This window comes from Chrysemys picta, chromosome 1, assembly GCF_011386835.1.
Source record: "Chrysemys picta bellii isolate R12L10 chromosome 1, ASM1138683v2, whole genome shotgun sequence".
Lineage (NCBI taxonomy): Eukaryota > Metazoa > Chordata > Testudines > Emydidae > Chrysemys > Chrysemys picta.
This window is the reverse complement of record NC_088791.1, coordinates 312,592,817-312,605,162: the sequence shown is the minus strand read 5'-3', so window position 1 is coordinate 312,605,162 and position 12,346 is coordinate 312,592,817. Positions and strand designations below refer to the sequence as shown.

The 12,346-nt window shown below is 46.5% G+C and overlaps 1 protein-coding gene across 12 annotated transcripts in view; it reads right to left on the bottom strand.

Moving 5' to 3' along the window:
- SACS (sacsin molecular chaperone) overlaps positions 1–12,346 on the bottom strand; it is a 250,637-nt gene that overhangs the window by 132,192 nt on the left and 106,099 nt on the right. For 5 of the 12 annotated variants that reach the window (XM_065594809.1, XM_065594805.1, XM_065594773.1 and 2 more), the window contains exon 1: positions 3,092–3,485. The exons of 3 other annotated variants lie outside the window; for them this stretch is intronic. The gene's annotated coding sequence lies outside the window, so the exon portion shown is untranslated. 4 more of the 12 variants (XM_065594853.1, XM_065594862.1, XM_065594881.1 and 1 more) reach the window with 2 other exon arrangements.

Below are 12,346 nucleotides of genomic sequence, written 5' to 3'. Positions count from 1 at the left end.
CCCATGCTTAAGTTCATCACTATGAAGCAACGTACTTAAGCATGTGTTGCTGAATAGATACAGACTTAATTAAGCGCATGATTGAAGTTCAGCAAAACACTTAAGTATTTGCTTAATTAGGGCCAGCAAAACACTTAAGTATTTGCTTAATTAGGGCCAGAGAAAGGAATGGAGTGTCTAAAACAGAGTGCTTCAGAATCCATCCTGATGGGATAAGAGAAATATGAGGAGCTGCCAGTACTGCTGGAGGGATGCTGAGGGATGTCCAGGGCCCTGGGGTAGAGTGAACCAAGGAAGGAAAGATAGAGGGTGATGGGTCAGAGACCAGCAGGGTTGGGAGGAAGGCAACGGGATGAAAAGAGTGAGGGAATTGTAAGGTTTGCATAGGCATACCAAGAGGAAAGTACAAGTTGTAGATATGACAAGTGAAGCTTAAGAGCAGAGTACTACCACTTTTCCGCCAATATTTATCTGTAGATTTCCACACGGTTACTGATTTCTTTCACTGAATGATTATATAGAGAGGGATCAGAAACAGCTGATGCATGCCCAGCCAACATACCAGCGCCTCTCTGAACCTACTATCATGTTCTCAAGAATCTTAGCTTACATTAAAAAACAAAAAAGTAAGTCTCTAGCTGTTAGGATTTTGAAGAAACATTTGGTTCATGTTGATTAATTCAAACAGGAACAGGTGCAGAGAAGGACTACTAGGATGATCAGAGGAATGGAAAACTGACCTAATGAGAGGAGACTCAGAGAGCTTGGCTTGTTTAGCCTAACCAAACAAAGGCTGTGGGGAGATATGATTGCTCTCTTTAAACACATCAGTGAGATAAATACCAGGGAGGAAGAGGAGATATTTAAGTTAAGCGCCAATGTTGACAGAAGAACAAGTGGATATAAACTGGCCATCAGCAAATTTAGGCTTAAAATTAGAGAAAGGTTTCTAACTATCGGAAGAATGAAGTTCTGGAACAGCCTTCCAAGGGGAGCCATGGGGACAAAAAGCCTAACTGGCTTCAAGACTGAGCTTGATAAGTTTATGGAGGGGATAGTATGATGAAACTGCCTACAATGACATGTTGCCAATCTGCGACTGATAGCAGCAAATATCCCCAACAGTGATGGGATGCTAGATGGGGAGGTCTCTGAGTTACTACAGAGAATTCTTTCCCAGGTATTTGGCTGTTGGGTCTTGCCGAAATGCTGAGGGTCCAACTGACTTCCATATTTGAGGTCAGGAAAGAATTATCCCCCAGGTCAGATTGGCAAAGACCCTGGGAGGGGTTGTCTTCCTTTGCAGCATGGAGCACGGGTCACTTGCAGGTTTAAACTAGTGTAAATGGTTGATTCTCTGTAACTGGAAGTCTTTAAATCATGATTTGAGGACTTTAGTAACTCAGCCAGAGGCTATTATAGGAGCGGTGGGCAAGGTTGTGTGGCCTGCAATATGATCAGACTAGATCAGTGGTGGGCAACCTGTGGCCCATCAGGGTAATCCGCTGGCAGGCCACGAGACAGTTTGTTTACATTGACCGTCCTCAGGCACAGCTGCCCACAGCTCCCAGTGGCCTGGTTCGCCGTTCCCGGCCAATGGGAGCTGCAGGAAGCGGTGGCCAGCACGTTCCTGCGGCCTACGCCGCTTCCCATAGTTCCCATTGGCTGGGCTCCTGGAGCTGCACTGCCTCAGAGCATAGGGGGATGGCAGCTGTAGCAACAACCTTTCAAAGAGTTCAGCTTGGACTTCCCAGCATGTGGGAGGATCAGGGCCATAGCTCTGCCTTACCTGTTTCCTCTGAAGTGGCTAGTGCTGTAGCAGGCAGGTGCTGGGAGCAGAACTTAGACCCTAAATTCAGAACAGGTATTGTGCTAGGTTCACACACAGGTGCACAAAAGAAAGGTTCCCTGTGCCACTGCTCCCTCCCCTTTGTGTCCTCTTGTAGGGCCCTGCACAATCTAACACTATGAACAGTTAGACCTTCTTTTGCTCCCACTGAAGCCAATGGGAGATTTCTCATTGATTTCAGCAGGAGCAGAATAGGATTAACTTCACTGTACCACATAAGACAGTATATGGATTTATTAATACAGGGATGCTATCCTTTGTTTCACAATTTATCACTGTGATGATACTGTAAGTATAGGCCCGTAGCTTGACAGATGAAAGCAAAATTAAAATACTTTCAAAATAATGATAAAAATGTACATTAGTTCTTTGCTCTGTTGGCATGAATAGTTTAGCTATGCAAATTTTTTACTTCATTGCTGAGTAATCTGCCCATATACACAGTGCAGGGAACTTGTGTTAACTATATTTTTTTAATTTGTTAGCAAGACTACATCAGATCATTAGAGCATGCACAGAAGACAAGCATTAAATCAACTGCCAAAGAACAAGATGTGGAATTTCCACATGAACAAGTACTTTCATTTGAAATACATATATCTACTTTATGTCAGAACATAGGAAAACATAGGAAAGTGCTCATTCCTTTTCTAAGTAAATCATAATTGACACGCTTTATAGAGAACAACTCTCACAAACTGCAAAGTTAACGGTATCTTGCAACCCCATTACAAATACATACATATGAAAAATTACTTACTGCAAAGCTTGCTCAAACTACAGCATCTAGCATCAAGTACGTTGGAGTAAGTAGTATTTTTAGGTTGTTTTATTTTTTTAAATTAAGTCAACCGTAGTAATGTCAAACAAAGAATGCCCCACAAAACCCAGCATTCAAGGGCTGCTGATCAAATTCAGAAACAGGCCTCTTTACATGCATAGTACTGCAGCAATAACATTTCTCACAATACAGTGCAACAAAGACACATAGCTATGAAACGGAGAGGCAAGCTAATGTGCAAATCCTTGTTCCATCCACACCGCTAGCGCACTGCAGCTTATGAGTCACCCAGAAATTCTGTAGACAACATAGACAATAGGCTTTCATCTAAATACTCTATTAAATATGTCAAAGCCTATGGTTTCTGCCACAATGAATGCTAATAATATCATGATACCCATAAAACATCTCACATGAACAACTCCAGTGACTGAGCAATCCTATATCATGCTAGTACTTACAGCATCAGATGACCAGACAGGACAAACCACTGTATTTAGCTATTTCTTCATAAACTGCTTTCACATACTGGCCTGTTCATTGTGCCAATTCTTCCATTGGTTGCTGGTGTTTGACAGCATCTGGACTCAAAACAATCTTGTCCCTCTTCCCCCTTTTGTAAAATCAGCAGATTTCAGCATAATGCGTGACCACTGCTGCAGCCTCAATGCAGCCAAACAAGTTTAATGCAGCAGAGGCTTTAGCTCTGCCCTGCCAGCTCTCTCTCTCTTGCTCTTTTTTTTTTTTTTTAAAGAGATATGGTCCTGACTAGTCTCAGATTTCAACAGCACAGAAAAATGTCAGTTTGGGTTTTTTTTAGATTATATGTTGCCTAAAGTAAAATACAAAGTGAGGATGTCACATCAAAATTTAATATTTTTAAATATCACTGTCAAGACAGAAGTTCTATTTAAAATATCTCCATTTGCATTAACTGATCAGATTAGGGTGACCAGATCACCCAAGTCAAATATCGGGATGCGGGGGGGGGGGGGGGGGGTGTCGGGGGAGGAGGGCGCGTGGCAGGAGGGGGCAGGGCAAAAAAAACCTCCCCCCACCCCTTCCACAAGCGCTGGAGGGAGGCCCGGGAGACGCAGGGGAAGCGCAAGGCCGGGGTGAGTGAGAGTCCGGCCTGGCCCCGAGCACAGGCAGGACTCAGTCGGGCGGTAGGGAGAGTAGGGGGGTGGCCTGCGGGGCCAGGCGGCGGCTGTTCTCCCCCCCGGGTAGCGGGACTCGGGAGCAGCCGCTGCTGCAGCTCCCATTGCCGCGCGGGGAGGAAGCGGCCGATGGCCAAGCTCGGCGGCTGCGGCTCTGGCGCCCGGGCCCGAACCCCCCGAACCCGGGCCTGCTTCGGGGACCCAGCAGCACGCACGCTGCGCCCAGCCCCTGGCCAGTCGCGTCTGGGCTGCTGCCCAGCTGGTGCTATCCCGCGGCGGCCCCGGGGCGGAGGCATTGGCAGCTCAGCCCCGTTCGTTCCCCTGCGGGACCCGAGCGGGATGGGGGGGCTGGGGCCTGCTGCCCCCACTCCGGGGCCGTCGCAGGATACCACCAGCTGGGCAGCAGCCCAGACGCGACTGGCCGGGGCTGGGCGCAGCGTGCGTGCTGGTGGGTCCCCGCAGCAGGCCCGGCCTCGGGGGGTTCGAGCCCGGGCGCCAGAGCCGCAGCCGCCGAGCTTGGCCATCGGCCGCTTCCTCCCCCCGCGGCAGTGGGAGTTGCAGCAGCTGCTGCTCCCGAGTCCCGCTGCCCGGGGGGGAGAACAGCCGCCGCCTGGCCCCGCAGGCCACCCCCCTACTCTCCCTACCGCCCGACTGAGTCCTGCCTGCACTGGGGCCAGGCCGGATTCTCACTCACCCCAGCCCCGCACTCCCCCTGCGTCTCCGGGACCAACCTCCAGCACTTGTGGAGGGAGGAGGAATGGTGAGCCTGGGGAAGAGGCAGGGATTCAGGGAGGGAGCCAATGGGGGAAGGAGGGGGCGGAGTTGGGGGTGGGGGGCACGGGCACTTCCAGGCTCCGGAGTATTTGCTTGTTTGTCCAGTGTCCTGAGCTAACATTGGTCGGGACGCGGGACAAACAAGGAAATATCAGGACAGTCCCTATAAAATCGGGATGTCTGGTCACCCTAGATCAGATAGTAAAGATTTTTTTTTTTTAAATCAAAATTACTTTTCACCTTTTATGCTGTTTGTTCACTTGTTCACTTTTTGCATTTCTCTCTTTCTGCCTGTTTTATGCTTGCACAATTCTATTGTGTCTGACAATGCTTACTCTATAAAAAGCACAGGTTTTCAGTGGGATTTTTTCAAATTGTGAAAACTTCTCTCTTCATAGTAGCTTTTGTGAACCTCCTTGCTATTCCACTCTTAGCTTTCTCACTTAAGAATTGTATGTGCTTTCATACTCTTCAGATTATTATTTAGAGGAATTTCTTATGTTGATTAAATCATGGCTATCGGAAACCTAAGTATTAAACTTGTTTATCATTTGTGTCCTGAGTTTGGTTCTTCTTTTCCAAGTTGGCAAGGGTACTTGTCAGGATCACAGGAGCCTGGCCTACAGTTTGGGACTTAGAATTCCTACCTGCATATAGAGAACTGTGGCCCCTCTCTATTGTTTTATGTGGCTAAAGGTTGTACTGTAGGAGAACCGAATAGCCTTTTTTTTTTTTAAACAGACTAACACCTGTGACAGTGAAAAAACCATACTGACAGTGTCATTGGAGCTTACTAGTGATGGTAGATGTCAATGTCATAGTGCTCCTGATCTTCACTATGACCCTACCGCTGTTATTAAAAAATTCTGATGCTTGTCTCTTGCCCAAGATGGGAGGCTGATTTCTTTTGCTGAAAGTTAGTGTAACTTTGGAAGAACTAGGATATATTCTCGTCCGGTCTCCTCACTGAGGGTAAGGGCCCAGACAGAATGCAGATGAATGCATGACTGAACAGAAGATATTGACAGGAAGGCTTTGGCCTCCATGACCATGAGATGCTGTTCCAGGAAGGAGGACTGCTGGGGAGAGATGGGGCCCACCTGACCAAGAGGAACAACAGCATCTTTGGACACCAACTCACCAACTTAATGAGGAAGGCTTTCAACTTGATTCAAAGGAGGCAGGTGACAAAAACCTAAAGGGATGTATAAAGAGAGGCAACTATAACAGAGAGCTCTGTGTTGTGGTGGAAAGGGAGGGACACAAAATTAAAAGAGAGTCACAGGAGCAACAAGAGGGAAAACAGTGGTAGGATCTGCTCAACATGTTAGGTGTTGTTGCATTTGTGTAAAGACCATGGGGAATAAACAGGAAGAACTGGAAATTTTACTACATCAACTACATTATGCCTTAACTGGCATCATTAAGACTTGGTGGAATAAATGTCATGACTGGAGTATAGGTTTGCAGGGGGATAGCTTGCAAGGAAGGATAGGCAGGGGAAAAAAGGAAACCAAACCAATTTTCTCTTTTCCAAAGTTACAGGACACAAAATTAGGGCTTATAAAGAGACTCTCTTTGCAACCTCAACCTTAATCATAATTTAAAACCTGTTACACCAGTGAACTGTATGATAGTTAAGATTTAGTGCAGGGGCAGGCAAAATTTTTGGCCTGAGGGCTACATCGGGTTTCCAAAATTGAATGGAGGGCCAGTTAGAGGAGGCTGTGCCTCCCCAAACAGCCAGGCGTGGCCCAGCCCCCAACCCCTATCCGACCCCCCCTTTTCTTGCCCCCTGGCAGCCCCCCCCCGAGACTCCTACCCCATCCAATCCCCCCTGTTCCCTGTCCCCTGATGCCCCCCCCCGGGACTCCTGCCCCATCCACCACCCCCTGCTCCCTGTCCCCTGACCGCCCCCAGGTTCCCCGTCCCTGACTGTCCCCCACCACCCAATCCAACACCCCCCCCTTCCTGACTGTCCCCCCGGGACTCCCGCCCCCATTCAACCACTCCTGTTCCCCGCCCTCTGACCGCCCTGACCCCTATCCACACCCCCACCTCCTGACCACCAACCTGAACTCCCCTGCCCTCTTACCACGCTGCCTGGAGCACCGGTGGCTGGCGGCGCTACAGCCATGCCACCCAGAGCACCGGGTAAGGCTGCAGCTCTGCAGCTGTGCTGCCTGGCTGCCCAGAGCATTGTGCCGGCGGCGCAGTGAGCTGAGGCTGCGGGGGAGGGGGTACAGCAGGGGAGAGGCTGGGGGCAAGCCTCCCGGGCCAGAAGCTCAGGGGCCAGGCAGAAGGGTTCAGCAGGCTGGATGTGGCCCGCGGGCCGTAGTTTGCCCACCTCTGATTTAGTGTCTTACTTTGAGATAAATACATATTCAACCAATTAGTTACTAACATTTTGAACGGCAAACAGAATTGTTGACAGTCCAAATTAATTTCTTATATTAAGAATGGATATATTCTTATATATGGAAAATTACAATAGGATCAAAGGAGCAACAAAAGGGAAAACACTGTGGCAATCTGCTCAATATCTCTGATGTCTATACAAATGCAAGGAGTATGGGGAATAAACAGAAAAAACTATAATTCTTAATACGCAAACAAAATTATGTCTTAATTGGCATACTGAGACTTGGTGGGATAATCCCAGAACTGGAACATTGGTTTACAGGAAGATAACTTGCTCAGGAAGGATAGGCAGGGAAAAAAAGGAAGAGGTGTTGGTGTTGCACAGTATATCAAGAATACATACACTCGTTCTGAGGTCCAGAAGGAGGTGAGAGGCAGACCAGTTGAAAGATAGAAGATAGAAGCGGGGAAATGGAGGACCACATCATGGTAGGGGTCTACTAGGACCCCCAAATCAGGAGGAGGAGGAGGAGTCATTTCTAGCACAACAGAAATATCCAATACACAACACCTGGTAGTATGGGGAACTTTAACTACCTAGATATCTGTTGGAAAAGTAATACAGCAAAACACAAAATGCACAATAGGTCCTTGGAATGTGTTGGGGACAACTTTTTGTTTCAGAAGATGGAGGAAGTAACCAGTGGGACTTGATTCTGACTAACACTTAGAGGAGAGGAAAGTGATCAGGAACAGTCAGCATGGATTCACCAAGGGCAAGTCATGCCTGACTAACCTAATTGCCTTCTATGAGGAGATAACTGGGTCTGTGGATGAGGGGAAAGCAGTGGATGTGTTATTCCTTGACTTTAGCAAAGCTTTTGATACAGGTCTCCCACAGTATTCTTGCCAGCAAATTAAAGAAGTATGGACTGGATGAATGGGCTATAAAGTGGATAGAAAGCTGGCTAGATCATCGGGCTCAACGGGTAGTGATCAATGGCTCCATGTCTAGTTGGCAGCTGATATCAAGCGGAGTGCCCCAAGGGTCGGTCCTGGGGCTGGATTTGTTCAATATCTTCATTAATGATCTGGAGGATGGCTTGGATTGCACCCTCAGCAAGTTTGCAGATGACACTAAACTGGGAGGAGTGGTAGATACGCTGGAGAGTAGGGATAGGATACAGAGGGACCTAGACAAATTAGAGGATTGGGCCAAAAGAAACCTGGTGAGGTTCAACAAGGACAAGTGCAGAGTCCTGCACTTAGGACGGAAGAATCCCATTCACTATTACAGACTAGGGACCAAATAGCTAGGCAGCAGTTCTGCAGAAAAGGACCTAGGGGTTACAGTGCACGAGAAGCTGGATATGAGTCAACAGTGTGCCCTTGTTGCCAAGAAGGCTAACGGCATTTTGGGCTGTACAAGTAGGGGCATTGCCAGCAGATCAAGGGACGTGATCATTCCCCTCTATTCGACATTGGTGGGGCCTCATCTGGAGTATTGTGTCGTTTTGGGCCCCACACTACAAGAAGGATGTGGAAAAATTGGAAAAAGTCCAGCAGAGGGCAACAAAAATGATTAGGGGGCTGGAACACATGACCTATGAAGAGAGGCTGAGGGAACTGGGATTGTTTGGTCTGCAGAAGAGAAGAATGAGGGGGGATTTGATAGCTGCTTTCAACTACCTAAAAGGGGGTTCCAAAGAGGATGGATCTAGACTGTTCTCAGTGGTACCAGATGACAGAACAAGGAGTAATGGTCTCAAGTTGCAGTGGTGGAGGTTTAGATTGGATAGTAGGAAAAACTTTTTCACTAGGAGGGTAGTGAAACACTGGAATGGGTTACCTAGGGAGGTGGTGGAATCTCCTTCATTAGGGGTTTTTAAGGTCAGGCTTGACAAAGCCCTGGCTGGGATGATTTAGTTGGGAATTGGTGCTACTTTGAGCAGGGGATTGGACTAGATGACCTCCTGAGGTCCCTTCCAACCCTGATATTCTATGATTCTATGAACAGGAATCAATTGGTTGCAAATCTAAAGGTTGAAGGTAAATTGGATGAAAGTGATCATGAAATGATAGATTTCATGATTCTAAAGAAAGGAAGAAGTGAGAGCTAAGTGAGAGTAAGGACAAAGGACTTCAAAAAAGCATACATTAACAACTCAGAGAATTGGTATGTATGGGCCCACAGGAAGAAAATCAGAGGGAAAAGGGAGTCCAGGAGAGCTGGCAGTTTCTCAAAAGACCACATAAAAGGCACAACAGCAAACTATTCCAATGTGAAGGAAAGAAAGAACAGTAAGAGGCCAATACAGCTTCATCAGGAGCTCTTTAATGACATGAAAAATCAAAAAGGAATCCTACAAAAAGTGGTAACATGGACAAATACTATAAGACATGGGACGAAATTGTCCCATTCAACTTGGCACTGGTAAGGTCGCAGTTGGAGTACTGTGTCGGGTTCTGTTCTCCACACCTTAAGAAAGATGTGGACAAATTGGAGAGAGTCCAAAGGAGAGCAACAAAAATGATTAAAGTTTCAGAAAAATCACACTCATGAAGACAGATTTTAAAAAATGGGCAAGGTTAATCTTGAGAAAACAAGACTGGCGGGGGACCTGATAAATCTTCATATATGTTAAGGGCTGTTATAAAAAGGATAGAGATCAATTGCTTTCCATGGCCTCTGAAGGTAGAACAAGTAGTAATTGACTTAATCTGCAACAAGGGAGATTTTGATTAGATATTAGGAAACACTTTTAAACTATAAGGATAGTTAAGCACTGGAATAGACTTCCATGGGAGGTTGTGGAAGCCCCATCACTGGGTTTTTAAAAACAGGTGTCATGGCTGGTCTAGGTATATATGGTCTTGCATCAGTGTGTGGGGGATGAACTAGATGACCTCTTGAGGCCCCCTTCCTGCCGTACATTTATATGATAAGCAGTAATAAAGAGGTCTCATGACCCCATGTCTCCTATGACCCAGTCTCGGTTACCTGCTGACACCAACAAGCTTCTCACTTGGAAATTTTACCTTGAGACACCTCCCTCTGCTCCCTTGTGACAAGGATCCCATCCCCTGGAGTGGTGATCTCAGGATAGGTATTGTACTTGTTCTTCAAAAGCTGCTGCAGAAACCCCCATTCAGCACTGCTACAGACTTATTTAACAAACTTTTAATTTATTATCTACAATCAAAACCTATGAATGAACTTTAGAACTGATCATCTGGAAGTGTCCACTTTTCTTATCAAGCCCTGGAAACTCATATCTAGGCCTGCAGAATTCTTTTTTGTAATTTCAACAGTTAATATCTATTTTTTATTTATGATTTTTTTAATTTTATGTTTAACAATTTTTAATTTTTACATTTGCAGGAAATTAAGGAGGGGAGGAGGAGGGGGGTAGGGGTTGGGGGTAGGATTAGGGCAGCACCTGACAGGAGAGTTGCAGGGGGGTCCTTGCTCAGTCAAGGGGCCCCCAAAACATCAAGATGCAAGGCATGGGGGAGACTGCAGTCCTGGCCCTGCAGAACAGAGATCCCTGACCAGCACTGCAAGGAGGAGGATGAGCCCCTAGCCAGAGGGGAGGCTACCCCGCTGCTGAGCAGTCCCCGCTCAGGGATGGCTTCCACACTCCTGGCTGGTGAGTGCCTGAGGTGGGCTCCCAGCATGGCCAATGGCTGGATGAAATTGGATCCCTCCAGGTATAAGGTGCGGAGAAGGCAGCAGTCCTGGCAGGGCAGAGAAGAGACCCTAAGCTAGGACTGCAAGGAGGAGGACAAGCCCCCGGCCCAAAGGAGGCCACCCCACTGCTGAATGGTTCCTGCCTGGGGATGGCTCCCACGCTCGCAGCTGTGAGTGAGAGATTGGGTAGTTGACAGCGGAGGTGCAGAGGGCTCTCTGTGCTGCTGCAGAGTCAGACACCTGATCCCTGCAGATGCAAGGTTGTGGGGGCTGCACTCCCACCCACTGTTACTGATGGATATTTTCCATCAATTTCAGTGTGTCACCTGAAATCAACATTTATTGACATCTATTGATTTAAATCCAATCCTGACAAGCCTACTCATTTCACACCCAAGTCTGTGCTCTCTTTTCATAAACCATGGAGTCTGATGTTCTCCCAATATGGTCTCACCATTACCCTCTGGGCAGCCCCAACCTCTCTTCTCCTTCATAGACCAGTCTCTGGAGTCTGGAGAGACCTTTCCCGGCAACTTCAGCCCACCTGGACAAAAACGCCTCTAGCTGGAAAATCTCCTCACTCCCTCCTCCACTGTTCTCCTACAACTGCTAATGTTTGAACGGACATTCTATGCTGGCTCCTAGAAACCCAATGGACCCGCATGAACTCCTTAGGTTTCAAACCACTACCTCACTTCTACCCACATATTTTACCTCCCACATTCCTCATAACTAAAATAAGATAAAGGCAACAATATCCTAATGTTCTACACAAGAGGGCATCAGCTATTCAAGGCAATACACTACAGTACAGATGGAGCCCTATAAGTTATGGGTTAGAAGAAGTATACGCATCAGTATTATCAATTATATCAAACTTTTTTCAAACAGTTCATTCCACAGGTTTGGAATTCCACAGGTCTCTTCAAGTAATTCATTTGCTCAGGTTTAAAGGACCAGCACAGGCATGGAAGAGGACAAATGAGAAGAATGAATATACATAAAAGAACATAGGGCAAGAGAAAAGCACCTAATATGGGCTGGGACAAAGGCTCCCAAAGCTGATTTTGTTTTTAATTATAAAAATTATTTCCAATTGTTTGTAAATGATAAAAGCTAGGGTACCACTCTCATTTTTCTTGTTAAAAGGGGGAGGGGGGAGGAATGTAAAAATTAACATTTCTAGGCTATGGTCCAGGCTGATTAAAATACCATCTATCCTGGCTATTAGTGCCATAACAATACCAACCACTCCAGCCTATTAGTGCTAGGGTGATTAAAATACCAGTCCAGCCTACAAGAGCCAGGGTGATTAGAGTACCAGCCATCCCAAGCTATTACTGCCAGTACTGTTAACATCATTCACAAGTCTAACCTGTGACACTATTGAATAATACATTGTTTCCATGTTCTTTTGAATTCTGATCAATTTGAGAACTGTATTCTAACTGGAATATGTTGCGTTCTCATTCATTAGTTTTTTCAGATATTGAGAAAGAAGTTATAGTATTTCAAATGTTTGGGAAATCACAGGAAAGCAATATTGTAATACAGTCACTAGCAGTCTTAACTTACAAAATGGTAGAAGACATAATGACAGTGGATTGTCTAATGAGAAATCCAAGCAGGGAAATTAAGACTATGGAGTGTAGTTCCTGATCACAATTTATTCATCCCTTAGCTAAGAAACAAAGGCTGGCTCTGTCACTCCATGGCACAGAGCCTGGTTGGAG